We start from the raw sequence: 7500 nt of genomic DNA on the forward strand, positions 1-7500 counted from the left end.
TAACACATGAAAACAAGTACATATGTGTATAACATCCATACATACACACATACATACACTCTCTCACGCATGCACGCACGCACACACACACACACACACACACACACACACACACGCACGTACTCGACTATCACATCTCCCTGCAAACCTCTCTCTTTCTTTACCCTCATTCTATTCTATATCCTCCACACACACACACACACACATGAATATACATACATGCATACGTTCTCTCGAGATTACACACACACACACACACACACACACATACACACACGAAAAAAACGCGCTTGTCGCTGAATTTCACAGCCTCGCAATAAACCTTCTTTCTTTACCCTCATTCTATTCTGTCAGAGGCGCACAGTGATTTTGTAATGCCCACCCTGCGGAGTTGATGATTCAGTCATTAATCTAAACGAGCAGAATGCAGCCTTCAGAGGAGAGAAGTGCGATAGCTTTGGGATCTTTGTGATGCACAGGGGCGATCTGAAGGCAATAGCTTTACAGCTTTTAACTTTTCTCCCGTCACAGACTCGTAGACGTGGATAAATACGAGAACTACGAGATGAACGCTCTCAACATCCGCACCGATACGCAGGCTTCACATTTTGACATTGTGGTAGTGTTGCTTATTTTATAGTCCAGCAGACCACACAGGACCACATCAGGACTGGACACGCATGGACATACATGAACTCACATGCACTAAAGCACAGGCGAACTTATGGAGTCTCACACATGTGCGCACACACACACACATACGTACATACATATACCCGCACACGAACGCACACACACACACATACGCACGCACGCACACACGCACGCACGCATGCACACACACAAGCACGCATGCATAATTACACACAGGCACACACACGTGCATGCACGCGCACGTACACACACACACGCACACACACACACACTCACACACACACACACACACACACACAAACAGTATCCCCTTCTCCCGCACACCTGTAACCCCTATCTCCCCCACACACACACACACTCACAAACATGCTCATAGAAAGTACCCCCTTCCTACGCACTCCCGTACCCACCCACCCATCCTACAAACACACACGCACGAACACACACACACACACACACACACACACACACACACACATACACACACACACACACACACACACACACACACACACAAACACAAACACACACACACACACACACACACACACACACACACACACACACACACACACACACACACACACACACACACACACAGATTAACCCCATCCTTTCCACCACTTCCCCACACTCAAAAACACAAACACACTCATATCTAAGCCAACCAGAGAATGGTCTAGTCCAGCGAATCAATTGTCTGGTTTCTTCCGGTCCCTTCCCTCAGCAAAGAGGATATATAGCGTGCAGAGGATTTTGCAGGAAGATTCATAGGGAAATGAAGTCTAAGTCAGGCACTGAGACTTCAGACTCAGACACGATAGGGAACTTTTGTCTGGCACCACGCTTTGTGGATCAGATTGATACGAAAGTACTTTTCCTGGTTATTGGGAGTGTACCTATGTCTTTTTACGAGAGCCAGTCCATTGGTCTAAATCTGTTTTTCTTCCTGATACTCCAGCTGATAAAAACTAATATATTATCAAGCTGAAAATATGTAACAAAAAAGAAGAAGGAAGAGGCAAAAAAAAAAAAAAAATCCGTAAAATCTTATTCAAGTCTGGAAGTTAGTTTAAGGGGTTTTTCTTGGTCGATATATGTGAAAGTTTCTGCTTTCTGCGCTGGAGATCAGTACCTCACGGAACAAAAATCATTGAGCGTGTGAGTATTGTGTGGTTATATCCATATCCAGGCTGCTGTGAATATGATCATTTATTGTTATAATTGTACTGAGTTGTTGTTAATGAACTTTTATTTACACACACACACATCTCTCTCTCTCTGTATATATATATATATATATATATATATATATATATATCTGTCTGTGTGTGTGTGTGTGTGTGTGTGTGTATGTGTGTGTGTGTGTGTGTGTGTGTGTGTGTGTATGTGCGTGTGTGTGTGTGTTTGTGTGTGTGTGTGTGTGTGTGTGTTCGTATATGTGTGTGTGTGTGTGTGTGTGTGTGTATGTGTGTGTGTATGTATGTGTGTGTGTGTGTGTGTGTGTGTGTGTGTGTGTTCTTGCTGTTCTCTTTCTGTGTGTTTGTGCACCACAACCAGGAAACAGGCAATGGAAATCGTATTGTTTCTTTAGTGAACATTAATAATCCTTTTTTTTTTTTAATAAGCCTCAGTGCAAGCATTCTCAGGCATGGAGCAGAAACACACACACACACACACACACACACACACACACACACACACACACACACACACACACACACACACACACACGCAAACACACAGCTCAGTCTCTTCTGGTCTGGATATAAGTTTGATAATCTATAATCGATGATGGTGAAATCATGTGGTTTAAATTTGTGTTGGTGTGTTTTCAGACGGAATCTTTAACACTTTCACCGCCAAGCTCGCATTTATGCACAGGCTGTGGTAGAGAACCCATGTCACTGAAAGGTGACCATTCATTGGTCTGTTATCCATGAACCTACTGCTCTTAATGTTCGGTGGTAGGATAGGCCATGTTTTCTATACATCGCAGGGGGAATCCCCAGCTATTCTTAGCCATTGTCTTTTCTGTGTTTATACCACAAGGGAATACTGCGGTGAAAGGGTTAAACATGCATCTGGATGCATCTGGTATACAGAAATATGTCTCTCTTGTAAACATGACGTCTACATATACTAAGTTTGTAATTACTTTGTTTACTGTACAAAAAATTGCTCGGTATGGTAAAAGAGTTGATTACTTTTTTCACGCCTTTTTCTCAGCAGTTCGCTCTTTCATTTTCATGTTGTATGCTTCAAGTGCGGAATGTAGTGAAATATAACGAAATGCATTGCACGTAATCTGAATGTTTCTGTATTAAGTATATTTGTAATTGCGTATGCGTATTGACGTGTTTGTATATGCTATGAGTGTCCATTGTTCTATAATGATAAGATAATGTCACTAAACGTGAAGTAAAGCAAATGCAATGCGATACATTGTGATATGACAGGTTATACTGCAGCAATGTATGTATGTGTACATATACATATGTATTACCTGTCTGTTCTCCTTAAGGAGAAGCGTGAGCGAAGGAAGCAGGGCTCAACTTCTGGAGAGACGTTTTCCCTTGCAACACCTGTGGGAAGTGCTGCGCATCCAGAATCAGCCTCTTCTCCCATTATGAGGACACACACCGACAGATAAGCCTGCCTGTCTACTCATCCGTCGGACTGACGGGAGACTCCCATCATCTGTCTATTCTTTCTGTCTGTGTGTTCTGTATGTATGTGTTTTTCCTTTTTCCTTTTTCCTTCGAAACAGTGAAACGTGTTTGCAATAGATCGTTTAGACAAATCTCGTCCCATCTGTATAGCATATTATATTCTATATGGGAAATCAAAATATTTTAAAAAAATAAATAAATAAAAAAAGATTCCGGTTTCTGTATGGATGCAGCGTACGCAAGAGGTGGGATGCCCTCTTGGCGAAGTTTAGTCACTTCAGAATTGAAGTTTCTCTTCAACTCATGTGCAGGGACTCATTCAAAGCTGCAGGCAGACCACGTACGTCCACTGAAAGACCACCTCTTTTTCTTTTCTTTTTCTTTACAGCTGAACAATCCACATTCAGCAGCCACACCCCACAGACGCTGTTAACTCTCTCCATACGAACGGCGAAAGAGACGACGTTAACAGCGTTTCACCCCAATTACCATCATCAAAATAGTGCAAGCGGAAGGCTCTTATACTGAAGACGTGAATGTTGACAAAGAATACCACAATTCTGACGACAGAAGCTAAAGGTTGGGTCATTGAGACACCCACTGGACATCCGAGGGGTCTGTGTAGAGGAGAAGAGAGGACTGGCCGTACTGAGTGAGTTAACCTCCCTCTCACGTACTCTCCCTTCACGTCAGAACTACAGTTTCTCTTCCACGTGAATGGACTCCTTTAAATTTACAGGCAGACCAAAGAACGACCTCCCCCCACTCCCCCGCCCCCCATAACCCCCCCCCCCCACCCCCACCCCCACCCCCCCAATCGGCCACTTTTCATACCGCTTTACAGCTGAAAACAGTACACATGCAACAAGCTCCTCACACTCACAGACGCTGGCTGCTAATAACGTGTCGCTCTCTCTCTCACACATAATCTCCCTGATTCTTCACTCAGACGAACAATCTTCTCCAATCCCATTTGTCCCCGCCCTTTTCACTGCCTAAGATCACAGGACATTTCCTTTACCCCTGAGGGGAGGAACTGGGGTATGGGAAGGGGGGGGGGGGGTTGTAAAACAATCACTGCTCCCTTGCTTCAAGGGAGACACACACACACACACACACACATACACATACACACACACACACATACACATACACACACACATACACATACACACACACACACACACACACATACACATACACACACACACATACACACACACACACGGCACACACAGCACACACACACAGACACACACAACACACACACACACACACGTCTAACTCACAATCCCCCCCCCCACACCTACCCACCACCACCACACCACACCGCACCCCCTCCCATGAGTCGATAATTTGATCATGGTTCTAAACGAGTAGAATACAGCGTTCAAAGGAGAGGAGCACGTGGGCATTGGGAGCTTTGTAATACGCATAATTGACTGGCTGGCATCCAGTAATGACAGGAAAAGCAAATAAAACTGCACATAGGAAAAAAAATTACAAAAAAATGGGGGGCGCTGTAGTATAGCGACGCGCTCTCCCTTGGGAGAGAAGCCCGAATTTCACACAGAGAAATCTGTTGTGATAAAAAGAAATACAAATACAAATATAATACTTTAACAGCTTTTCACTTTCTCTCCCGACAGCTGAGCTGAGACACAGATGAATACGTGAACTAGTAGATCAATACGTGTGCAGACACACACTTGCGCACAAACTCACAGACTACTCATTCTCTCACTGATTCACACGTGCGCACGTGTCCGGGCAAGCATAGACGTACACGTGCATACGCCTTTACACACACACACACACACACACACACACACACACACCACCGCCACCACCACCACCACCACCACCACTACACCACAACACACACACACACACACACACACACACACACACACAACACCACACACACACACACACACACACACACACACATACACACACACACTCAACGCACGCACCTAAAACTAAATCCACTAGATAAAGATCCGATGAATCAATTGATTGAATCTTGTCTGATCCTTCCAATGTCTTTCCGAGAACTGAGTGCGTAGCGTGCAGGGGATTTGGAGGAAAGATTCATGAGGAAATGAACTCTGAGGTGATGAGACTTCAGACCCAGACACGATGGGGAAATTTTGTCTGGCATCAAGCTTTGTGGATCAAACTGGCACGAATGTACTTCTTCTCGTTAAAGGATTCTCCGTCTCATGGGAGAGCAACTCCATCAGTTGAAAACCGTTTCTTTCTTTTTTTCTCTCTCTTTTTTTCTTTTTTTCTTCTTCTTCTTTTTTTCTCCTGAGACTTAAGCTGATAAGAGCAATGTATCCAGTTAAAAACACACAGTAAAAACTACACTGTCTCTTAAATCTGGTTCATGTCCTGGAGTGGCTGAAGGATTGATATTTTGTTGTGTGTGATTTTTTGTTTGTTTGGTTTATTTGTTCTTGGTCAGTATGTACGCCGTGTTTTTCATTCTGTTTGTTTAAATTTGTATACAGTAGGTCGATAAGTCAGGTTTTACTAAATCCCTTTGTGTGTTTCGTGAATTATAAAAAAGGCGTACGTACATATTACGCATGTACGCACTGCGCAAAAGTAAAGCTTTGTAAGTCATGAAACTGTTCTTGAATTACTGAAGAAGTTACTTGGATAAAAAAAAAAAAAAACAATCACAAAAACACATTCTACATTCTTGTGTATCTAAACAAGGTGAACAGGAAATGAATATCCTATTGCTTCATCATCGATAGAGTACCCTTTAATGAAGTTAATGCGAATCGTTCCAGGCATAAAATAAAATAACTTAAATAACATTCTGCACTTCGACCATCAAATCACATACTGCCAGCATCTTTTTTTTTTTTTCACTTTTATCATTCTGGAAACATTCAGCCTCCTGATCTGGAAATAACATTGAACACCTGTAGCACGGGAAGCTATGGAAGAGCAACTCTTGTCAGTTTCTTGAGATAAATAGGTAAGTATCAGTATCAGTATCAATAGCTCAAGGAGGCGTCACTGCGTTCGGTCAAATCCATATACGCTACACCACATCTGCTAAGCAGATGCCTGACCAGCAGCGTAACCCAACGCGCTTAGTCAGGCCTTGAGAAAAAATAAAATAAAATAAAATTAACAAATAAATAAACGTATAAACATAATAATGAAATAAAATAGAATAAAATATTCTTATAATAATAACAATAACAATAATAATAAATGAAAATTAATAATAAATAAATTAAATAAATAAAAATAAAAATAAATAAATTTTAAAAATAAAATAAATAAATAATAATAAAATAATAGATATACACATAAAAATGCTACTATTACTACTAATAATAATAATATTTAAAAGGTGCAAAATCTTGATTAAGTCCACACACACACACACACACACACACACCACACACACACACACACACACACACACACACACACACACACACACACACACAAATAGGTAAGAAAAATGCATTAAGTTTTTTTAAAAAATACATACAGAAAAAAAATCGTCTGTTAAATCTGGTTCAACTTTGGCGGTTTTCGGATGGAGATTTATTCCGATCTCTCAAGATCAGTGTTTGTTCTTATCCCATTTGTGTAAATCTATAAACGTGCGCACATTCCAATGCTCATGTCAGTATTCAGTGATTTTAGAAATATAACAACAGCTTCAAAAAGGAAGAGCATCACTTCATGTGATGTTCTTTATTTGTTAACTCTTTCCATACGAACGGCGAAAGAGACGACGTTAATAGCGTTTCACCTCAATTACCATCTTCAAATATTGCAAGCGGAAGGCTCTTATACTGAAGACGTGAATGTTGACAAAGAATACCACAATTCTGACGACGGAAGCTAAAGGTTGGGTCATTCAGACACCCACTGGACATCCGAGGGGTCTGTGTAGAGGAGAAGAGAGGACTGGCCGTACTGAGTTAATGAAAATTGTAAAAGAGGTTTAAAAAAAGAAGAAGGAAAAACAACTTTCTGTGTGCTTTATAAATACTACATTCAGACAATTTTGTGAATGAAATGATTCATTATTATAAAATAAATACCACATTCAGACAGTTTTGTGAATAAAAATGATTCATTTCGTTGCTGAAGAAGATCGTTGCAGAAGAAGAACATTACACACAATAAAACC

This window comes from Babylonia areolata, chromosome 7 (assembly GCF_041734735.1).
Source record: "Babylonia areolata isolate BAREFJ2019XMU chromosome 7, ASM4173473v1, whole genome shotgun sequence".
Lineage (NCBI taxonomy): Eukaryota > Metazoa > Mollusca > Gastropoda > Neogastropoda > Buccinidae > Babylonia > Babylonia areolata.